The following is a 25,129-nucleotide window of genomic DNA, read 5'->3' as shown; positions in this document are numbered from 1 at the left end:
TCTGTGTTTGTGTTTTCATCTGTTTTCACCGTCAATACATGTTGGGGGCTGTCTATTGCTTTGGGGTCTGCTCTGGGGCAGTTTAGATTTCCTCTTTCTTTCTTTAGGTTTATTTAGTTCTCCGGCTGTGAACGAGGTGTCTAGGTCCACCGTAGGAACACCCCATGGCTACTGTTAGTTGTTGTGAATAGGATCAGGGGTCTGCAATCCGCTAGCTACCAACCTCTCCGGTTTTCTGGAATTAGCTTGTATTTTTGTTTTTCCTCCTCCAGTGACTCATTCATAACACCGTCGCACGCGACTATCTTCTGATAACGTCGACCGGCTTACTTTTCTGAAAATGAACAAGGCCTGGATCTCTCCAGAATTTGCCAGTCCTCTTCCCGACTAAATAATTGGTTGACAACTTTATCCAGGTCTCCTGGTTTGTTCATGTTTCTACCACCTGAACTATAATCCCTGGGCTTCAACACAGCCAGTTGTCGCTCAGTTGTCGCACTAGCTCCTGTGTTAGTGGGGTTCAGTAACGACAGCTGCTCCCCTGCTGTGTGGACAGCAAAGTCTTCTGCTCCATCCACATTAAAACTCCTACTGATTTTTAACCGTGCTCCACTTAGGCCTCTGGCTCCACTGTCTCTAGTATTTCCCCTGGCCTCCAACCCCACCTGTTACACCTCTGAAGTGGCGTCTGCACAATCCACACTTGTTCCTGTGTTACTTGGGCTCAGTCACGTCAGTTGATCCCCTGATGTGTGTCCGGCAAGGTCTTCTGCTCTGTCCACATTCCCACTAGTAGTGTAAATGAGGACAGAGCAGGAGACCTTGCCAGACACACATCAGGGAATCATCTGACGGGACTGAGCCCCAGTAACACAGGAACAAGTGTGGATTGTGCTGACGCCACTTCAGAGCTGTAACTGGCGGGGTTGGAGGCCAGGGGAAATACTAGAGACAGTGGAGCCAGAGGTCTAAGTGGAGCACGGTTACAATCAGTTGTAGCCTACAACCTCTAGAAAACCAGCTGCAAGTTGGCCTCCGCCTGCTGGATGCCTCATGCTGAGCTCCAACAACGCCTGTTGGTGTTCAGAAGTGCCATCTTCACAGAGAAAAACACACTAGCTCCTGTGTTAGTGGGGTTCAGTAATGCCAGCTGTTCCCCTGCTGTGTAGACGGCAATGTCTCCTGCTGCCTCCACATGCCAACAACATCAGGCCTCAGCCTGCTCCATGCCTCATCCTGGGCTCCAACAACGCCAGTTCGTGTTCAGAAGTGCCGTCTTCACAGAGAAAAACACAGTAGCTCATGTGTTAGTGGGGTTCAGTAACGCCAGCTGCTCCCCTGCTGTGTAGACGGCAATGTCTCATGCTGACTCCACATGCCCAAAACATCAGGCCTCAGCCTGCTCCCTGCCTCAACCTGGGCCCCAACAATGCCAGTTGGTGTTCAGAAGTGTCATCTTCCCAGAGAAAAACACACTAGCTCCTGTGTTAGTGGGGTTCAGTAACACCAGCTGTTCCCCTGCTGTGTAGACGGCAATGTCTCCTGCTGACTCCACATGCTCAAAACATCAGGCCTCAGGCTGCTCCATGCTTCAACTTGGGCTTCAGCAACGCCAGTTGGTGTTCAGAAGTGTCGTCTTCCCAGAGAAAAACACACTAGCTCCTGTCTTAGTGGGGTTCAGTAATGCCAGCTGTTCCCCTGCTGTGTAGACGGCAAAGTCTCCTGCTGCCTCCACATGCCAACAACATCAGGCCTCAGCCTGCTCCATGATTCATCCTGGGCTCCAACAACGCCAGTTGGTGTTCAGAAGTGCCGTCTTCACAGAGAAAAACACACTAGCTCCTGTGTTAGTGGGGTTCAGTAATGCCAGCTGTTCCCCTGCTGTCTAGACGGCAAAGTCTCCTGCTGCCTCCACATGCCAACAACATCAGGCCTCAGCCTGCTCCATGTCTCATACTGGGCTCCAACAACGCCAGTTGGTGTTCAGAAGTGCCATCTTCACAGAGAACAACACACTAGCTCCTGTGTTAGTGGGGTTCAGTAATGCCAGCTGTTCCCCTGCTGTGTAGACGGCAATGTCTCCTGTTGCCTCCACATGCCAACAACATCAGGCCTCAGCCTGCTCCAAGCCTCATCCTGGGCTCCAACAACGTCAGTTGGTGTTCAGAAGTGCCGTCTTCCCAGAGAAAAACACACTAGCTCCTGTGTTACTGGGGTTCAGTAACGCCAGATGCTCCCCTGCTGTGTAGACGGCAAAGTCTCCTGCTGCCTCCACATGCCAACAACATCAGGCCTCAGCCTGCTCCATGCCTCATCCTGGGCTCCAACAACGCCAGTTGGTGTTCAGAAGTGCAGTCTTCACAGAGAAAAACACACTAGCTCCTGTGTTAGTGGGGTTCAGTAACGCCAGCTGTTCCCCTGCTGTGTAGACGGCAATGTCTCCTGCTGACTCCACATGCCTAAAACATCAGACCTCAGCCTGCTCCATGCCTCAACCTGGGCTTCAGCAACGCCAGTTGGTGTTCAGAAGTGTCGTCTTCACAGAGAAAAACACACTAGCTCCTGTCTTAGTGGGGTTCAGTAATGTCAGCTGTTCCCCTGCTGTGTAGATGGCAAAGTCTCCTGCTGCCTCCACATGCCAACAACATCAGGCCTCAGCCTGCTCCATGATTCATCCTGGGCTCCAACAACGCCAGTTGGTGTTCAGAAGTGCCGTCTTCCCAGAGAAAAACACACTAGCTCCTGTGTTAGTGGGGTTTAGTAACGCCAGCTGCTCCCCTGCTGTGTAGACGGAAATGTCTCATGCTGACTCCACATGCCCAAAAAATCAGGCCTCAGCCTGCTCCCTGCCTCAACCTGGGCCCCAACAACGCCAGTTGGTGTTCAGAAGTGTCATCTTCCCAGAGAAAAACACACTAGCTCCTGTGTTAGTGGGGTTCAGTAACACCAGCTGTTCCCCTGCTGTGTAGACGGCAATGTCTCCTGCTGACTCCACATGCCCAAAACATCAGGCCTCAGCCTGCTCCATGCCTCAACCTGGGCTTCAGCAACGCCAGTTGGTGTTCAGAAGTGTCGTCTTCCCAGAGAAAAACACACTAGCTCCTGTGTTAGTGGGGTTCAGTAATGCCAGCTGTTCCCCTGTTGTGTAGACGGCAAAGTCTCCTGCTGCCTCCACATGCCAACAACATCAGGCCTCAGCCTGCTCCATGTCTCATACTGGGCTCCAACAACGCCTGTTGGTGTTCAGAAGTGCCATCTTCACAGAGAACAACACACTAGCTCCTGTGTAAGTGGGGTTCAGTAATGCCAGCTGTTCCCCTGCTGTGTAGACGGCAATGTCTCCTGTTGCCTCCACATGCCAACAACATCAGGCCTCAGCCTGCTCCATGCCTCATCCTGGGCTCCAATAACGCCAGTTGGTGTTCAGAAGTGCCGTCTTCCCAGAGAAAAACACACTAGCTCCTGTGTTAGTGGGGTTCAGTAACGCCAGCTGCTCCCCTGCTGTGTAGATGGCAATGTCTCATGCTGACTCCACATGCCCAAAACATCAGGCCTCAGCCTGCTCCCTGCCTCAACCTGGGCCCCAACAACGCCAGTTGGTGTTCAGAAGTGTCATCTTCCCAGAGAAAAACACACTAGCTCCTGTGTTAGTGGGGTTCAGTAACACCAGCTGTTCCCCTGCTGTGTAGACGGAAAAGTCTCCTGCTGCCTCCACATGCCAACAACATCAGGCCTCAGCCTGCTCCATGTCTCATACTGGGCTCCAACAACGCCAGTTGGTGTTCAGAAGTGCCATCTTCACAGAGAACAACACACTAGCTCCTGTGTAAGTGGGGTTCAGTAATGCCAGCTGTTCCCCTGCTGTGTAGACGGCAAAGTCTCCTGCTGACTCCACATGCCAACATCAGGCCTCAGCCTGCTCCATGATTCATCCTGGGCCCCAACAACGCCAGTTGGTGTTCAGAAGTGTCATCTTCCCAGAGAAAAACACACTAGCTCCTGTGTTAGTGGGGTTCAGTAATGCCAGCTGTTCCCCTGCTGTGTAGACGGCAAAGTCTCCTGCTGCCTTCACATACCAACAACATCAGGCCTCAGCCTGCTCCATGATTCATCCTGGGCTCCAACAACGCCAGTTGGTGTTCAGAAGTGCCGTCTTCACAGAGAAAAACACACTAGCTCCTGTGTTAGTGAGGTTCAGTAATGCCAGCTGTTCCCCTGCTGTGTAGACGGCAAAGTCTCCTGCTGCCTCCACATGCCAACAACATCAGGCCTCAGCCTGCTCCATGCCTCATCCTGGGCTCCAACAACGCCAGTTGGTGTTCAGAAGTGCAGTCTTCACAGAGAAAAACACACTAGCTCCTGTGTTAGTGGGGTTCAGTAATGCCAGCTGTTCCCCTGCTGTGTAGACGGCAAAGTCTCCTGCTGCCTCCACATGCCAACAACATCAGGCCTCAGCCTGCTCCATGATTCATCCTGGGCTCCAACAACGCCAGTTGGCATTCAGAAGTGTCGTCTTCCCAGAGAAAAACACACTAGCTCCTGTGTTAGTGGGGTTCAGTAATGCCAGCTGTTCCCCTGCTGTGTAGACGGCAAAGTCTCCTGCTGCCTCCACATGCCAACAACATCAGGCCTCAGCCTGCTCCATGATTCATCCTGGGCTCCAACAACGCCAGTTGGTGTTCAGAAGTGCCGTCTTCACAGAGAAAAACACATAAGTTCCTGTGTTAGTGGGGTTCAGTAATGCCAGCTGTTCCCCTGCTGTGTAGACGGCAAAGTCTCCTGCTGCCTCCACATGCCAACAACATCAGGCCTCAGCCTGCTCCATGCCTCATACTGGGCTCCAACAACGCCAGTTGGTGTTCAGAAGTGCCATCTTCACAGAGAAAAACACATTAGCTCCTGTGTAAGTGGGGTTCAGTAATGCCAGCTGTTCCCCTGCTGTGTAGACGGCAATGTCTCTTGCTGCCTCCACATGCCAACAACATCAGGCCTCAGCCTGCTCGATGCCTCATCCTGGGCTCCAACAACGCCAGTTGGTGTTCAGAAGTGCCGTCTTCCCAGAGAAAAACACACTAGCTCCTGTGTTAGTGGGGTTCAGTAACGCCAGCTGCTCCCCTGCTGTGTAGACGGCAATGTCTCCTGCTGACTCCACATGCCCAAAACATCAGGCCTCAGCCTGCTCCCTGCCTCAACCTGGGCTCCAACAACGCCAGTTGGTGTTCAGAAGTGCCGTCTTCACAGAGAAAAACACACTAGCTCCTGTGTTAGTGGGGTTCAGTAATGCCAGCTGTTCCCCTGCTGTGTAGACGGCAAAGTCTCTTGCTGCCTCCACATGCCAACAACATCAGGCCTCAACCTGCTCCATGCCTCATCCTGGGCTCCAACAACGCCAGTTGGTGTTCAGAAGTAATAATAATTATAATAATCTTTATTTTTATATAGCGCTAACATATTCCGCAGCGCTTTACAGTTTGCACACATTTCATCACTGTCCCCGATGGGGCTCACAATCTAAATTCCCTATCAGTATGTCTTTGGAGAAGTGCCGTCTTCCCAGAGAAAAACACACTAGCTCCTGTGTTAGTGGGGTTCAGTAACGCCAGCTGGTCCCCTGGTGTGTAGACGGCAAAGTCTCCTGCTCCATCCACATTCAAACTACTATTGATTTTTAACCATGCTCCACTTAGGCCTCTGGCTCCACTGTCTCTAGTTTTTCCCCCGGCCTCCAACCCCGCCAGTTGCTGCTCTGAAGTGGCGCCTGCACAATCCACACTTGTTCCTGAGTTACTGGAGCTCAGTCACGTCAGTTGATCCCCTGATGTGTTTCTGTCAAGGTCTCCTGCTCTGTCCATATTCCCATTACTAGTAGTGTGAATGAGGACTGAGCAGGAAACCTTGCCAGACACACATCAGGGGATCAACTGACGTGACTGAGCCACAGTAACACAAAAGCAAGTGTGGATTGTGCAGACGCCACTTCAGAGCTGTAACTGGCGGGGTTTGAGGCCAGGGGAAATACTAGAGACAGTGGAGCCAGAGGCCATAGTGGAGCAAGGTTACAATCAGTAGTAGTCTACAACCTCTATAAAACCAGCTGCAAGTTGGCCTCTGCCTGCTGCATGCTTCATCCTGGGCTCCAACACAGCCAGTTGTAGCTTGGAAGTGTCGTCTGCACAGATAGAAACACTCACTCCTGTGTCTGTGGGGTTCAGTAACGCCAGCTGTTCCCCTGCTGTGCGGATGGCAAAGTCTCCTGCTGCCTCCAAAATCACGCAACATCTTATTTTCTACTTGCTCCAAGTAGGCCTCAGCCTGCTCGGAGCATTGATCCTGGGCTCCAACACAGCCAGTTGTAGCTTGGAAGTGCCGTCCGCACAGATAGAAACACTCGCTCCAGTGTCTGTGGGGTTCAGTAACGCCAGCTGCTCCCCTGCTGTGTGAATGGCAAAGTCTCCTGCTGCCTACACCGTCACACTACTGCTGATTTTTAACCGTGGTCCACTTCGGCCTCTTGCTCTACTGTCTCTAGTATTTCCCCTGGCCTTCAACCCCGCCAGTCGCTGCTCTGAAGTGTCGTCTGCACAATCCACAGTTGTTCCTGTGTTACTGGGGCTCAGTCACGTCAGTTGATCCCCTGATTTGTGTCCAGCAATGTCTCCTGCTCTGTCCCCATTCCCATTACTAGTAGTGGGAATGTGGACAGAGCAGGAGACCTTGCCGGACACACATCATGGAATCAACTGACGTGACTGAACCCCTGTAACCCAGGAACAAGTGTGGATTGTGCAGATGACACTTCAGAGCAGCAACTGGCGGGGTTGGAGGCCAGGGGAAATACTAGAGACAGTAGAGCCAAAGGCCGAAGTGGAGCACGGTTACAATCAGTAGTTGTGTACAACCAATATAAAACTCGCTCCAAGTATGCCTCACCCTGCTGCATGATTGACCCCTGGGCTCCAACATCGCCAGTTGCTGCTCTGAAGTGTCTTTGGCACGGGTACTCCCTCCTGCCCAGCCTGTTTCCAGCACGCCTGCTGTTTCCGGGTAGTGTCAACGTCACTTTGCCACCGATACGTTGTCCTGTCGTGTTGCGGTCGGGTTAGCCGAGTCTATGGTGCCTGTAGATTCGGTGCTTCCTACAGTATGTGGGCTGCGGGTTCTGGTAATAGGACAAGCACCCCCTGTTGGACTATGGGATTCGGTAACTGCGTCCTGCTCGCGGCCTTGCAACTGTCACGTCCGCCATGTCTGTTTGTCTCAAGAACTCCTGGAGCGATGTGCATGCGCATGTTTTGTCTGCTGTCCTGCATGTTCCCTAGAGCAGTGTGCAGACTCACCTCATGTCTGAGCTGCAGGATGCCTGCGTTTCTGCTCTGCCTTCTGTGATCTTCTCGTCATGTCTGGAGTCCTTGATCATGTGACGTTTCTTAAGATCCTGCACTGTCTGGTTCTGCAATCATCTCGTCATGTCTAGAATCCCGGATCATGTGTTCTTCCTAGGATCCTGCACTGGTTGGTTCGGTGATCATCTCGTCATGTCTGAAACCCTGATCATGTGATGTTTCCTAAGATCCTGCACTGTCTGGTTCTGCTATCGTCTCGTCATGTCTAGAATCCCGGAAGTGCTCCCCTGGTCCTGACCTGGAGGAGGAGGTGCTATGCCCTATATCAGGCCGCCTCTTCCTATGCTCAGGGCCTGATTATTGTGTTGCTTCCCTGCAAGGCTCTGGGTCTGTGGGGTTGCTCCCTCTATTCTGTGCCCTTGCACTTTGCTCTGTAGTGCGTCTCTGCACACGCTCCGTGCTCGTATTCCGCCTCTTGTCTTGTGTTGTCTCTCGTGCCATGTTTGTCTTTGCCTTGCTTTGCCTTGTAGTCCTTCTGCTGTTCTTTGTCTTAGTCTGTTTTGCTATGTCTCGCCTTAGCTATGCTTTGACTTGTAGTCCTTCCTGTGTTCTCTGCCTCACCTGTTTTGCCATGTCTTGCTTTTGCTATGCTTTGACTTGTAGTCCTCCCTGTGTTCTCTTCCTTGCTATTCCTTGCTTTGTGTTCCTCCCTATGGTCTCAGTCTTTGCTTGCTCTGCTTCGCTCTCTCCTATGGTGCTCTGTAGTGCTCCCTGGCACACGCACCATTTCTCCTCTCCTTAGTGCTCGTTTCTATGTCTAGTCCCAAGGTCTTCCCTTGGCCCGGCTTTGGGCTTCTGCCTACGCTCCGCTGCTAGACTCTGTCCTCGCTCTGACCTGGCTCTGTTTCTGCTTGTGTTCCTTGCCTTGCTCCCTGCCTTGTCCTTGCATTGAACCCCGGTATGGGTTCCCCTTGGCCGTCTCCTGTGCCCTGGTAAGTGCCACGTGTTTGTGTACAGCCGTGTGCACTGGCCAGTGTGGCTTGCCCCCTGCGTGGCTCCTAGCACGCAGCCCTTCCTTGTGTCCTGGCGTGGCTCCTAGCACGCACCCTGCCTTGAACCCTGGCGTGGCTCCTAGCACGCACCCTGCCCTGAACCTGGCGTGGTTCCTAGCACGAAGGTTCCTTTGCCCGCCTCCTGTGCCTTAGTCATGCCTCGTGCTGGCGTTACAGCCGTGTGCATTGGCCAGTGAGGTGTGCGTCTCTGCGTGGCTCCTAGCACGCAGCCCTGCCTTGAACCCTGGCGTGGCTCTTAGCACGCACCCTGCCTTGAACCTTGGCATGTCTCTACACGCACTCTGTCTTGTACCTTGGACCCTGGCGTGGCTCTACACACGCACCCTGTCTTGTGCCTTGGCGTGTCTCTACACGCACTCTGTCTTGTACCTTGTGCTTTGGCGTGTCTCTACACGCACTCTTTCTTATCCTATGCTTTGGTGTGGCTCTACACACGCACCCTGTCTCGTTTTTGAACCTTGGCGTGTCCCCTACACACGCACCTCGCTTTGAACCCTGGCGTGTCCCCTACACACGCACCTTGCCTTGCACCTAGCCTTGAACCCTGGCGTGTCCCCTACACACGCACTTAGCCTTGAACCCTGGCGTGTCCCCTATACACGCACCTAGCCTTGGACCTTGGCGTGTTCCCTAAACACGCACCCTGCTTGGATATCTGTCGTGCCTCCTTGCCTGAACACTGGTTTGCCTGCCGGATGCCCGGAACCTGCCGACCGTTGCCAGAGGTCCGGAACCAGATGACTACGGCCTGATGTCCGGAGCTGACGTCCGCAGCCTGATTCCTGGACCCTGTCGGTTTGCCAGCAGTCCGGAGTCTGATGCCATCATGCCATTACCTGTGCCTAGGCGTGCCACCTGGCACGTACCATGTTATGGACCTTGGCGAGCCCACGCGCGCACCTTGCACGTTTTGCTTGTTTACTCTGTATGTGATCCTGTGTTATTCTAATGAAGATACCTTGCACCTACGTCTAGTCTCGTCTTGCTTCCTGCTCGTCCTTGTCGTCAGACACTAGTCTAGTGTCCCCTGAGCTGACCGTCTGGTCCCAGCAGTCGTGGTGGCTCACCCCCTTGGTCTTGCCCCTGACACTCCCTGTATAGGGGGTGGATTCTCACAAGGTCAGCTCGCTCTCGGTGGGTGGATGCCACGACCCAGAGGGTCCACTCAAAAAATGGGCTCAGCTGGAGCTGAGTCCGTCACAGCAACTTTGTTGATTATGGGTACCTTCTGCTACCCATCCGGGTTCCAGCACCATCAGCTGGTTCTCGGCAATGTCTTTGGCATGGGTACTCCCTCCTGCCCAGCCGGGTTCCAGCACCGTCAGCTGTTTCTCGGCAGAGCCTTTGGCCGAGGTGCCTCCTTCTCGGTGTCCGAGTTCCAGCAACGTCTGCTGGTTCTTGGTAGTGCTTTAACGCACTGGTACCTCCTGCTTAGAAACCGTGTTCCAGCACCGTCAGCTGGTCCACAGTTGTGCCATTGGCTCATGTTCCTTCTGCTACCCATCCGGGTTCCAGCACCGCCAGCTGGTTCTCGGCAGTGTCTTTGGCACGGGTACTCCCTCCTGCCCAGCCTGGTTCCAGCACGCCTGCTGTTTCTGGGTAGTGTCAATGTCACTTTGCCACCAATACGTTGTCCTGTCGTGTTGCAGTTGGGTTAGCCGAGTCTATGGTGCCTGCAGTTTCGGTGCTTCCTTTGTGGGCTGCGAGTTCTGGTACTAAAGGCTGGTTCCGTAGTGCCAATAGGACAAGCACCCCCTGTTGGACTGTGGGATTCGGTAACTGCATCCTGCTCGCGGCCTTGCAACTTTGTTGATTATGGGTACCTTCTGCTACCCATCCGGGTTCCAGCACCGTCAGCTGGTTCTCGGCAGAGCCTTTGGCCTAGGTGCCTCCTTCTTGGTATCCGAGTTCCAGCAACGTCTGCTGGTCCTTGGTAGTGCTTTGTAGCACAGGTAACTCCTGCTTAGTAACCGTGTTCCAGCACCGTCAGCTGGTCCACAGTTGTGCCATTGGCTCTTGTTCCTTCTTCTGCCCCTCCGGGTTCCAGCACTGTCAACTGGTCCTCGCTAGTTTCATTTGCTATTGTTCCTTCTGCTACCCATCCGGGTTCCAGTACCGTCAGCTGGTTCTCGGCAGTTCCTCAGCCTTCTTGTACCTTCTGCTACTTTTCCAAGTTCAAGCTTTTGGAAATGGTTTTTGATTCTCACTCTGGTTCTCCCTGACAATGACCCTGAAGACGATGACCCTGAAGACCACACAGAAGAATACCGAAAAGATGACCCTGAAGAAGATGACCAAGAGGACAAAGAACTTGAAGACAACCACCAAGATGCAGAACAACAAGAGACAGAAGAACAAGAAGCATAAAAACCAAAAGCAGAAGAACATTAAGCATAAGATTAAAAATCTGAGCAAATGATATCTAATTTATAAGCAGAAGAAGACTAAGCAGTGTAGGGGGTGAGTCCGTTCCTCCTCGTTTTGCCCCTGGAAAAGGCCTGCTGCTGCAGGCCAAACTGAACGCGGACAAATCCTGTTGTAAATCTTTTGTGACAGGTTGAACGGAAGGTGTAATCTTCAAACTTTTATAGATTATAACTACAGGAATGCCTGACACAAATAAGAATATGATGAAGAAGAATAGGAAGAAGATGAAGAAGTAGAATATGAAGAAGAATAATAGTTGAATAAGAAGAATATGAAGAATGTAAAAAAAAAAAAATAGGAAGAAGGTGAAGAAGAAGAAGAAGAAGAAGATGAATAAGGTGAAGAAGAAGTTGATGAAAAAGATGCTGCTGAGGATGATGAAGGAGAAAGTGTGGGAGAAGTAAAAAAGAAGGTGAAGAGCATGGAAGTAGTGAAACATGCATATCTGACAAAATATTAAAGACTTTAACATAGTCAATATCTTTGTAACTACGAACGTCTTTAAAAAAAAAAAAATTACTGCTATTCCATTTGATTGGGCTAAACCTCTATGGCTTTAATATCTCCTACACCTCCCACAATACATTCTACATTGTTATTAGTTGTTTTTCTTCATGTAGAATTAACCTACAGGGAAAAAAAGGTTTTTTTTATTCCGATATTTCTGTTCCATTGACTTGAATGGGACTTCCGGGATCGGAATCGGCGATACGCTATACTTTTTTTAGATCGGCCGATCCATTCCGATCCGATATTTTTCAGTATCAGGTGGTATCGCTCAACACTAGTTAAGAGGCACACTGAGATTCTGTCGCCCTGGGCCCAGGAAAACCTAGAGCCGGCACTGTTACGACTATCAGTGATCAATGAGGAGGAAATGTTGTTATCCTAAGAAGGCTGAAAAAGCAATGAATAAACTGTGTGTGACAGGATCCTAACTTAATAATCCATGGGATCCACTGGTATTTATTTGCTTTTTTAGCCTTTATTGGTTTAAAGAGTTGTTGTACAGCTGTTTTGTGATGACAATTGTATGGACTTGTTTTTAATTATTTTATTTTTTAATTTATGCTTTTAAAATAACTTAGAAAAAGTTTGCTGTATGGAGCAATATGAGGGGCTCATTATTCTATATTGAGCACTATGTGGTGCCCATGGTACTGTAAGGAGGAATATATGGGGCTCATTATTCTGTCTGAAGTACTGTGTGGTGTCCTTAATACTGTATGGAGAAATATATGGAGCTCATTATACTGTATGGAGCACTACGTCATGGCCATAATATTGTATGGATGACTATACTGTCCGATTTCAGAGCTATTGTAGAATTTACAATATATATCAGTCATGTAATAAAAGAAGTGAAATCTTTGGCATTGTACTATACCTATATTTCTTTGACGTATCTGTACATCATGCATTATAGTATAGGTTTAAGGGGCCCACTGAGACTCTGTCGTGCTGGGCCCACGAAAACCTAGAGCCGGCACTGTTACGACTAAAGTGATCAATGAGGAGGAAAAGTTGTATCCTAAAAGCACTGAAAAAGCGATGAATAAACTGTGTGTCACAGGATCCTAACTTAATAATCCATGGGATCCACTGGTATTTATTAGCTTTTTTTAGCCTTCATTGGTTTAAAGAGTTGTTGCACAGCTGTTTTTCATGGACTTTAGCTCAGCGTTCAATACCATTGATCCGAATTTACTTCATAAGAAAATGGTAGCTCTTGGAGTCCCTCTCAACTTATGCTTGTGGATTTATAACTTCCTGACAGCCAGGATACAGAGTGTAAAAGTTGGACCATTCACTTCGGACACCTTGGTCACAAACATCGGGGCACCTCAGGGGTGTGTTTTGTCACCGTTACTGTTTTCTCTCTATACGAATGATTGCATCTCTTCAGCAGACTCAGTAAAAATCTTGAAATTTGCCAATGATATGACACTGATTGGTTTCATCAGGGGAAATGCTGAAGACTTGTATCGGAGAGAGGTGGAAAGAATATGTGACTGGTGTAAAGCCAATAATCTTGTACTCAACACTAAAAAAACTGCTGAGATGGTTGTGAATTTTAGGAAAGATCAACATGAGATACTTCCAATCTACATCCATGACGAAGTGGTTCTTAGGGTCACAGAGACCAAATTCCTTGGTGTTATCATGTCTCATGATCTTAAATGGGGGAAAAACGTGGATGCTGTTTTAAGAAAAGCACAACAGAGGATGTTCTTCCTGTGTCAGCTGAAAAGATATGGTTTGTCTAAGAATTTGCTGATCTTATTCTTTAATGCTGTCATCAGATCTGTGATTTGTTCCTCTCTGATAGTCTGGTATGGGGGAGCCACTGCGCATGACAAACTCCGCTTACAAAGGACTTTCAGAACAGCAGAGAGAATTATAGGTTCCCCCCTGCCTAAAATCCAGGATCTTTATGATAAGAGTATTCGATCCCACGCATTGAAAATGTCATCCGATCCCTCTCACCCGGGACACTCTTCATTCCAACTACTCCCTTCAGGACGTCGCTTCAGAGTCCCCAAATGCAGCACCAACCGCCATATGAACAGCTTCTATCCACTCTCTGTTCAACAATTAAATCGTCATGTGTAGACTATATACTGTATCTGTCTTGTTAGATGTTACTTGTTGTATCTGTTGTTATATATTATGTTGCCTCTTTGCCACAAAGAATTCCTTGTATATATGTAATATGTACTTGGCGATAATAAATAAATTTGATTGAATTTGATTTGATTTGATTGTTTTGTGATGACAACTGTATGGACTTGTTTTTAATGATTTTATTTTTGAATTTATGCTTTTAAAAGAACTTAGAAAAGGTTTGCTTTGTGGTGTAATTTGCTGGACTCCATTTTTTTATATTTCTGCAGATACACCTACAATTGTACTCAAAAGTTTACATACCCCAGCAGAATTTTTGCTTTCTTGTCCTTTTTTCAGAGAATATGAATGTTAAGACCAAAACTTTTTCTCCACCCATGGTTAGTGGATAGGTGATGCCATTTATTGTCAAACTTCTGTGTTTTCTCTTTTAAAATCATAATGACAACCCAAGACATACAAATGACCCTGTTCAAAAGTTTACATACCCCATTCCTTAATACCGTGTATTGCCCCCTCTAACATCAATGACAGCTTGAAGTCTTTTGTGGTAGTTGTGGACAAGGTTCTTTATTTTCTCAGATGGTAAAGCTGTCCACTCTTCTTAGCAAAAAGCCTCCAGTTCCTGTAAATTCCTGGGCTGTCTAGCATGAACTGCGTGCTTGAGATCTTCCCAGAGTGGCTCAATTGATACTTAGGTCAGGAAACTGAGAAGGCCACTCTAGAACCTTCTATCACGATCCATTTTTGGATCTGTGTCGGTTTGGGCTGCCCACATAAAAACTTTTTTCCTTTCAGGCCATTGGGGGTTAATATTATTTTTTCCCCCGGTGGCCACTGGTGTTACTACATGTTTAGTTAGTCTGTGTGTGCTGGTGGTGACCAATCCCACCTTCCTATATCTTCCTATATAAGGTCACCTGGTGCATCAGCTGACTGTTGGTTATGACAGGTCCTTTAGGGATACCAACCGTGGTGAAGACTGGAACTATCTGGTGCAGTGGTGGTTCAGCTTATCTGGAGCATTGGTGATACTGCTGAAAGCTGAGTTCAGGAGCCTTACTCTGCTGCTTGGAGCATTGGCAGCAGAGAAAGCTAAGTGTTTTTTTTTAGCCCTGTCTGTATCTCCCCTTGGTGTTTATTAGTGCAGTGGTGGGACCAGTGTCTGCACTTACCAATTCCTTAGTGAGGGATAGGTGCAGGTTAAGTGAGGGACAAGGTATCCTGCTTGGCGACAGGTTAAAAGAACCTGTATAGGGATGCTAGTAAGAGCAGGGCACATGCTCAGGAGATTGCAGGAGGTGTCAATTTCCCCATTTCGTATCGCAGGGCCCACCATTGTAATTGTTTCCCCAGTGTCCCCTTGTTTGTCCAGTTGTTTTGGTGACTGACCGATCTTTGGGTCGCGTCACGCAGGGCCAGTCACATATCGTGACATTATATCCAAACGCCCATTTTTTCTGGTGAGCCATGGCCCAAATGCAGACCTTTGTCCAATTGCTTCAGACCCTCACTGAGGAGAGCGGGGTGCTGCGTGGTGTGGTGGAGTAGCAGCTGCAGCAGTTGGTGGGGTTCGGGGCCTCAGCTCAGGTTCAGGCTCAACCAGAACCCAAGTTATCTCTCCCAGACAGATTTTCTGGGGGGGAGAGATAATTTTCTGGTTTTTCAGGAGGCCTGCAAGCTAAACTTCAGGCTCCCCCTCGTTCTTCAGGGAGTGTGGAACAGCGGGTGGGATTCATCATATCCATTCTTAAGGGTGATCCCCAATCCTGGGCCTTCTCCCTGCCATCCGATTCACCAACTCTACGGTCGGTGGACGAGTTTTTTGCGGCTTTGGCTAATATGACCCATGTAGTTCTTGCTAGGGAGGAGGACACACTGTTGTAGGCGGACAAGCCCAGGCAGTTGGGAGGAGTTGGTTCACCAGCGGTGTTGCCTGCGGTTTGTCGTGGTTTGGGGGCATGTTTTTGCTGTGGGCAGACTGGTCATTTTTTTATGGTCTGCCCGGCTCGCGCCAAAACTTCTGTATCACCAAAGAAGCCACGTTCCCCTGATGGTGTGGAGGGAGGCGACCAGGGAGTGTATATTTCCTCCATTTTATTCTCTCAATGTACTATATCAGCAGAAGTGGTTGTTGGCAGGGTACCTGAGGGCATACTGGTGTTTGTGGACAGTGGAGTGGGAGTCAATCTGGTGGACGCTCACTTTGTCCAGACCCATGGCCTGAGGTATAGGATGCTGGCCAAACCCCTAAGTGTCCAGGCCATTGACTCTGTCCCACTGAGCCAGGGGAGGCTGACCCAAGTCGTAGAAAATATACATCTGCATATAGGGACTCATCATGAAGAGTCCCTGTCATGCTACGTCTTGGGGGCTATGCCACCACCTATCATTTTAGGCCTCCCTTGGCTGGAAAGACACAACCTGGTAATAGATTGGCGGTCTAGGGAAGTAGTCAGCTGGGATCAGTCATGTGAGGGCTGTTGCCCGGGGGCTACTATCTCTGCCGCCTTTCTATAACCGTCCCTTTCTTCTCCAGTGGGGGCAGCAGCAGTGCTGCCAGGGAGTAGGGGAATGTCTCAACTCTCACCATTAGCCAACCCTGAGAGGCAGAGTCCTCAAGGAGGAGGGGTCGGAGGAGGGTGGTGGTTCCCTCTCAGAATTGTGGGGGTGTGAGTGTTGTGACACAGGAGGACACCTCTGTTGTCAGTTCCTTAAAGAGTTTACCTTCTTGTGGAAAACGTGTGCATGGTAATAAACGTTCCGGTCCTGACTTGTGTGTAAATGAGTATGTATGGGTGTCCACCAAAAACATCCAGTGGAAGTGTGCTGCTGGAGTCTGGAGTTCTCGGGTGATCAGGCCATATCAGGTGTCAGCCATCCTTGGCCAGGGGACTTAGCAACTGGAGTTACCCCCAGTAATGCCCATACTCAACTCATTCCCCAGGTTGGTGCTCGGGAGATTTGCGGTGCCTCCAGAGCATACGTTGTCACCTCCATCAGCTCACGTTTGTCATGAACCTGAGAGTCAGGTGGTTGCTGAGGTGAACTCTGCTGGATTTAGGAGTCCTCTCTGTAAGTGGTTTTCCGATGAGGTGTGCTAGTTTGGGCTGCTCCCATATAAACTTTTTTTCCTTTCATGCCATCGGGGGTTAATGTTAGTTTTTCTCCCCGGTGGCCGCTGGTGTTACTACATGTTTAGTTAGTCTGCGTTTGCTGGTGGTGACCACTTCCACCTTCCTATATAAGGTTACCTGGTACATTGGCTGACTTGGTTATGACAGGTCCTTTAGGGATACCAACTGTGGTGAAGACTGGAACTACCTAGTGCAGTGGTGGTTCAGCTTATCTGGAGCAGTGGTGATACTGCTGAAAGCTGAGTTCAGGAGCCTTACTTTGTTGCTTGAAGCATTGGTAGTAGAGAAAGATAAGTGTTGTTTTGTTTAACCCTGCCTTTTGTATCTCCCCTTGGTGTTTATTAGTGCAGTGGTGGGACCAGTGTCTGCACTTACCAATTCCCTAGTGAGGGACAGGTGCAGGGTAAGTGAGGGACAAGGTATCCTGCTCGGCGACAGGTTGAAAGACCCTGTATAGGGACGCTAGTAAGAGCAGGGCACATGCTCAGGAGAGTGCAGGAGGTGTCCTTTTCCCCATTCCCTATGACAGGCCCACCATTGTAATTGTCTCCCTGGTGTCCCCTTGTTTGTCCAGTTGTTATGGTGATGGACCGATCGTCAGGTCGTGTCACGCAGGGCCAGTCACATATTGTGACACCTTCACTGTGGTCTGCTGTAGCCTATGACAGGTCAACTTGGCCTTGTGTTTTAGATCCTTGTCATGTTAGAATGTCCAAGTACGTCCCATGCGCAGCTTCCGGACAGATTATTACAAATTTGCTGATAATGTGCTTCATTCATCTGTCCTTCAATTTTGACCAAGGTAATGATTATACAAAGTAGTCAAGTGCTATGTATATTCTTCTGTATTATAAAGATCCATAAAATAAAGCGCAGATACACATGATATACCCTGACTTCATTAATAACTTTATTCAAGTTGGATAATGTGAAAGTTTCCATTAAAAGTCAGGACAATAGTCTTAAATGTGGCCCTGATGATGATGGGCCCTTGACTCATGAAGAGTCATCCTTTAACAGGAGAGGAAAAACCCCCAGTGGAGGAAACCTCTAGGGAACCATGGTTAAAGGAGTGCCCTTCCCTTGGGCTGCGAATAGGTGAGAGCAGAGACCGAGCCCGGAATCTGCCTCTTCTTACAGCCTGTACCTCACCTGTGTCGTGAGTACACTTGGCTGCTGAAAGTCTAGTAAATGTCATATCCATAGGTGAGAGCAGTCCAAGCCTGGAATCTGCCTCTTCATGCAGCAGGTAAGTCACTTGTCTGTGAACACATCTGACTGCGGAAAGTCCGGTAAGTGTCATATCCATAGGTGAGAGCAGTCCAAGCCTGGAATCTGCCTCTTCATGCAGCAGGTAAGTCACTTGTCTGTGAACACGTCTGACTGCGGAAAGTCCGGTAAGTGTCATATCCATAGGTGAGAGCAGTCCAAGCCTGGAATCTGCCTCTTTATGCAGCAGGTAAGTCACTTGTCTGTGAACACGTCTGACTGCGGAAAGTCCGTTAAGTTTCATATCCATGGGTGAGAGCAGAGACCGAGCCCGTAATCTGTCTCTTTTTGCTTAATCTCGGGTTGCCTGATCCTCACATGGTAGCCACCATGTAAGGGATTTGTAGTGGAGTCATCGTCTCCTGCTAGATACCTTGAGTTCTTTTCTCAGTCTGTTTGCTATTCTGACTTCTGCCACGTATGGTACTGTGTGGATTTCAGCATACAGCTAATCCTTATCCACTTCCCCCGTAAACAGACTGTATCTATGCTTACGACTGTATTTAGGAAGGTGATCATGTGAATGATGACGGTGGGCAATCACAGACCATAATCGACGATGTGGTCGATTTTGTGGCTGATCTTGTGACGGACGATATAGTGGAGAACGGGTGAAAACTACAAGGGAATAAACAGCGTATCAGTAGTGGCAGATAACAGAGACAACAGCATGATACAGAGTGCAATTACATCAGTAACTAACATAAAAGAGGCTGCACAGTAACATTACAACACAGCTATGGCAACGTTCATGCTCTAACACTATCTTGCTCTATTCAGAAATGCAACCTATCTGTAATCAGTGTAAAGCATTAACTAAACTAAGAGATACAGACTACACAGAGGCTGTTTAACACAAACACATAAATGAATTCTAGTCTCACTGGAATCCGCTGGTCAGAAACAATGCTTTGTAGGGAGTTTAAAGTGAAGCGAGACAGCCAGGATACTAGTGTATCACTAAGAAAAGCCCAGGAAAGATGTGTACATTTCTCTTTCTACCTGGGAAAACTAAGGAGGCATTCTATGCATAACACACTATTCCTTAAAGGAGAATTCTCTCTTGTACACAGAAACAAGATAAATGAGTTTAAAATAACTTCTAAAGGCTGTAACTGGTAATACACTATGAATTTTAGCTTGCTGCACATGAATGGGCAGAATACTCCCCGCTTGGCATCAGCCTGGAAATTCGCCAAAATGTTGTGACGTTTCAAAGCTTGATCCGTAACAATACTGATGTAAAAGTTTTGATAATCGGGGCCCTAAGCACTTTTGTAAGAAATTAAAGATGGTCTTTTGATAAACTTTGAGCTGACATATGAAAATCACTCACTTCTTTTAAGGCCTTGTTTGAATCGTAAATATCTCGTTTGATGTCCAGGTTGTGAGGACTTAGAATCATATGTATAATCATTTAAGTCTGGATCAATCTTCGACTCTTTCACCTCCAATATACCGGCCTTGTGTGGCATTGTAATGTCGCCAGAAGGACAGGAAATGTCAAATTCTCCTGTAACACAAAATATTGAAATTAGATTTAATAAAATGCAAGATTCTATGTGATTAAGATTATTGTTAACATTTACAGGTTATTATAACTTCTAAATAGAACATTAGACTGAAAGGGACCCAAGGGACCCAATCTCCAGAGAAATGCTCCAGCGTTCAGAGAAAACATAGTTTTCTGCTGAACCATGTGACTGTAAATCGGACTGGATATCACAATGTCTTTCTTATGTGAAGACTGGAAGTTGCTTTCTCATTATAAGTATATGGAACCTCGCCCTGATTCTCATAGGCTGACATTGGGGAAAGCGCTACCGCACCACACATAAGACATATTAATGTAAAGTCCTTGTTGGTGTAACTCTCCTATAATAATAGGTGCGCACTCCCGAAAATTAATGAAGTAATTGATAATAATCTAGGGGCCAATTTCACCTTAGATAAAGGCAGTGGCTACATTACAGTACAGATACATTTAAAATAAATTTATTTTATTAATGACGTTGGGAAACAAAGTAAAGTTAAAATTAAGAACGGTGCACCTAGGTTATTATCAGTTACCACACATAAGACGCCGTGTGAGCCGACAAAGCTGAATCGTGGTCACATGGTTCAGAAGACGACCAGAATGGCTCTGGAAACCAGAGAAGACGGCAAATGGTAAGTATTTTACCGCATGTACACTACACTACTGATATATCTAGGAGGGGTTAGACAATACATATGGAGCTGGAGAGCTTCTGTAAGGTCAGATTTATCCGGCTGTAGTTACCATTTAGTTTGGTGTTGCTCTCTGTAAAGTCGTCGGCACAATATTGGCTTTCAGCATCTTGCATTGGCTTTTTCTTTTTCAGACAACTATAAGAATTGCAAAAATAAAAGTCACATTGTAAATCACAAAGTAAAACATCTGTATTCTGCAGAATGCGAGAATGAAACATTTTATCTAGTCCTATCTGTAGAGAGATCACCAGTCAGTCATTTTGATGTCTTTGACAATCAGCAATTTAGTTTAGTAAAGTATATACAAGTTGTAGCAGAGCCAGGTAGGAAAGGGTTAAGTCCGAGCTTTGCAGGATTTGATAAGAAGCCCCTATAACTTTTTGCTGAAACCAGGGCCTGTGTTCACCAGATGTTTCAGTCTGCTGGATGGAGCTTGTGAGCTGGAGTTTTATGAAAGGAATAAAGCTGCACCGGTCTGGACCAAACCTCATTGACTGTGTGAACGCTGCGTAATCCCTGCCTGAGAGCGTGAATCCCTACAAAGTCTAATATGTACCCATCAGTTACCCACAGGGCACAGCCCTAGGGGTGACGAGTGTGTGAACCACAAGAGGCCTACATAAAATATTCCCATTACTGGAGTAACCTGAAGATGTGACATTTCCTCTACAGACTCCTGTGTAGCCCATAAATCATGACTTACTATACTTACCAATAGAAGATAGCAATGGCGCCAATGATTACTGCGAGGACGAAGACAGTGACGGCAGCAGGTATAACAATCCTACAGACTGGATCCTCAGATGTTTTTGGAGGCACGGTGACATTCTCTAAAAAGCGAAAGAACATAAGTGATCAGGTGACCAGAGCTGGAATGTGTTCAGAAGTGGAAACCAAATACATGGACTGGGCGGACTGAGGAACCAAGTATGACTATTAAAAGAGGGGAATTTAGTTTGGAAAAATGATGGATTATTTTTCCGTCATGTCAATATATAATGGACAATACAGAGATCTGTTCTTTTATATCCACATGATGGGAGATGTCACCTGAAATTACAAGTAACACATGAAAAATCCTCCATTCCACTCGTATTATGTGACGTCATATAAATCCCCAGTCACAGAAGAGAAGTTACAGAACCCCTAATGACACGGAGAAGACGCTCATAAACTGGGCCCTAATAATGGATCCTAATAGTTTCTGGGGCCGGAGGTGAAATGTTACATGTGAAGGACATATCTGATTTCTGAGCTGCTTATCGCCTGTCTCTTGTGGGCGCCTTCTGCTACATGTAGGAGTCAGTGCATCCAGCAAGGAGAGAGCAGTATTAATGCTCGGTGTCTCCTCTATGGGTTATTAGATTGGACACTGGAACCCAAACTGCATCTTTCCCCAATTTCACATTGAATGGTAAAATGAATGGTGTCATTCAAAACTACAACTCATCCCGCAAAAAGATAAACAATCCTCATACGGCCATATGAAGGGAAAAAGTTATAGCTTTTGGAAGAAGTAGAGGAGGAAAAAGCCCAAAAATTAAAATTCGCTGAGGCGGGAAGGGGTTAACTCCATAGTCAGTGTATATGTGATAATGCCCTTACCTGCATAGATCCTGTCCTGCGCTCGTCTTGATAGATGGTTGAGCATAAAGATAGGAGCACCCTCTGCAGGTGCTAATAGCACGCTGAGAACTAGAAGTAGTCTAAACAGCATTGGAGCCTGGAGGAACATCGCTTACTGTGTACGGCACAATCAGCTTCTCCAGACAAAGGATCTGACTGCAAAATCGCTGGTTATAGCCAAGGATTCCGTGACATCACAATTGGAACCTAATTGTGACATCACGGGAGGCGGGGCTACACATGAGTGACATCATGGGGGCGGGGCTACACATGAGTGATGTCACAATTGGCGCTCATCCACAGGTGAGCAAATAAACTGACAATACAGAAACCTTCTCAGATTCAGCAAGAGAGCACGATATCAAGATATTACATTGTATGAGCTGCAGGACGACCTTAGTCATTTATCTTACAACTTGCCCTTGTGGTCTGATTTATGCTCACATAAAAACGTAGGAATTGAGAATCCGGATCCTTGAACACATGAAGGATATTAAGGCGGCAGAAAAGATGCCACAGGAAGACTTGGGTGCGAATGTAAAATTTAACCCTTTAGCCTAATATTTTTGAGACTTCCATCAGTGGCACTTACTCTGCTTGTGGGGAATTGATTGTCTTTATCCAGGTAATAGACGAGGTGACATGACCCAGAAATTGGCCCAATTAGAAAGCAAATGGATCACACCATTAAATGCATGAAGCCAAGGGGTTCAATGAACAATGGGGCTTTGGGAGTTTCCTATAAAATATTGATCTCGTGTCTGTTACTATATACAGGTCAGATATTTATCCTTGGCTCTTATGTCTTTTCTTTCCCAATTTTACATATACTGTAAATACTTTTTCTGGCAGTGAATACTTACTTTTTGCCATTTTTATTTGTCTGGATGGCGTGTTATCAATTATAATAAAATAATTTTCTTTTTGTATTTTTTCTAGGCTGTAGGATATAACACACATATGTCATCTTATATATTTATATATATCCTTGTTGTCACTTGGAATTTATCTTTTTGTTCCCTTAAAAGTTATATATTTATTGTCTATTTTTTGTCAACAGATATTCTGATTTTTTTTTTATTAATTTGTTATCACACATTTATGTTTATATATTGCCTGCATTTATACATATTTATTTCTCAAAGCTTATCATGCAATACCCAGATCTGATTCCAGTAGGACACGTCCCTTTCCCCTCCCGTTTTTATATATATATTTTAATAATGTCTCTTGTTTCATGTTGTCCTTACTAATAAAGTTGATAATTTGCCGTCTTTTGAATACATTTCTTTGGGGTGTACATATATTTCGGTGAGAAATTACACATCACATTCAATGTGTATACCTTAAAGTGATATACACATTATCCCTTCCTTTGTGGATTGGATGGATTGTTGCTGATATTTATTGAGAATTTCATGTCAATAGCACTTTTAAAAATATATTAGCTTAGAAAATTGGTGACGTGTTTAATACTACTTTCTCTGACACACAAGCCTTGGTTTAACGGGTAGAAGAATAAATAATGAGAAATATGACTTCAGCACCTTCCCATCACTGGAATCTTTGGATTATTCACTGACTGTGACTACTACTCCCATTTTCTATGTGCCTCAGCACTGCAATATTACACCACAATCAGTTTTAGGAATTTTTCTATCCCCATGGGTAATGAGCTGCGTGCTCGGACCTCTTATCATATGATCTCTCTGAGAAAGCTACCTAGCGAAACGTACGTCAGAGTTCTGGGGTTTTCCATTCATGTGTTGGTCTCTTTATGGTTTGTGTCATTACTGCATAGCCACTAAGATTTAGGCTGTGTGCAGACGGACTTTTTGGCCCTGCGGATTTTTCCGCGCAGAATGGAAGAAATCCGCAGGTCAAATGACCTGCATTTTTCTTGCGGATTTCTTCCATTTTTCATGCGGTTTTCATGCGTTTTTTGTGCGGTTTTCCATCGCGGTTTTCCCCCTGCGGATTTGGTGACAGGGGAGATGGAAAACCGCGCAAAAGAAGTAACATGCTGCGGATTTTGTACCGAGGAATGCACACGGCTGGTAAGCGCAGACGACGCCATCCTAAGCATGAGCATCCCACTTATGCGTCTGCTCATGCAAACATTGACGCACCTTAAGGAGCAGGCGTCTGCAGCCAATGTTGACGAGGAGGAAGAGGTGGAGGGAATCCTTGATGACATTCAGCCATTGTCTGCTCAGGGACCTCTCCTGGACGAGTTGGAGGAAGAAGAGGAGGATGATGATGGGGATGATTACTTAGGGGAGGAGGATGCATCTCGTGGGGAAAGTGAAAATGTTGGCATGGCAAGGTCTGGTACAGGGTTTGTGCGTGACTGGAGGGATGTGGATTTGCCAGAAAGTGCTCCTCCAACCAGCACTCGCAGTGCATCATTGACACCGGGAACATTGGCCCACATGTCAGATTATGCCTTGCGGATCCTAAAAAGGGACCCCCGCATTGCCAAAATGATGAACGATGACGACTAATGGTTGGCCAGCATCCTGGATCCACGCTATAAAGGCAAATTACAAAACATCATGCCACAGGAGAACCTTGACCTAATATTGGCTAATAAACAAGCAACTCTGGTAAATCGGTTGCTTGAGGCATTCCCAGCACACAGCAGCGGTGATGGTTCTCACACGAGCCGTTCGGGCCGGGCGCAGCTTGGCAGAGGTGTTCATGGTGCACACAGCAGAAGTGGCGTTGGAGACAGGGGTTTCATGACAATGTTGTGGACTGATTTTTCAAGTACCGCTCACACAACTGGTAATACAGCATCGATGGAAAGTGACAGGAGACAGCAGTTGTCAACTATGGTTACAAACTACTTTTCCTCCCATATCGATGTTCTCCCACACAGGTCATTCCCCTTTGACTATTGGGCTGCTAAACTGGACACCTGGCCTGAATTGGCACAATATGCCTTACAGGAGCTCGCTTGCCCAGCTGCAAGTGTGCTATCGGAATGAGTCTTCAGTGCAGCTGCATCAATCCTGACAGAAAAAAGGACCCGTCTGTCAACCCAAAATGTGGATGATCTAACCTTCATTAAAATGAACCATGCATGGGTTTCCAAAGATTTTGTCCCACCTTCCCCTGATGACACATAGGGTGACAGAAAAATGGCTTGCTTTGTTCCACCTCTTCCTGGGACTTGACCTATTTCGCCTTTTGCATCAGCTGAATGTCCAACATCAGCATATGCCACTTTCTAAAACTCCCTAACTGTGCTGCCTCCCCCCCCATGGCCGGGGTCACCACCTAGCGCACGACACCGTGCGAGTGCCGTTGCCCTGGACAGGTGGGTAGGCCGACTCTTGGGTGCGGGCACTGGCACAGGGTCCCTCATAGTGCAATCAAGTGTCTCTGACGGTGG

Source organism: Dendrobates tinctorius, unplaced genomic scaffold (genome assembly GCF_039654945.1).
Source record: "Dendrobates tinctorius isolate UK_male_01 unplaced genomic scaffold, ASM3965494v1 ptg000129l, whole genome shotgun sequence".
Taxonomy (NCBI): domain Eukaryota; kingdom Metazoa; phylum Chordata; class Amphibia; order Anura; family Dendrobatidae; genus Dendrobates; species Dendrobates tinctorius.
The sequence above is the reverse complement of the archived record's forward strand: the minus strand, read 5'-3'. Positions refer to the sequence as shown.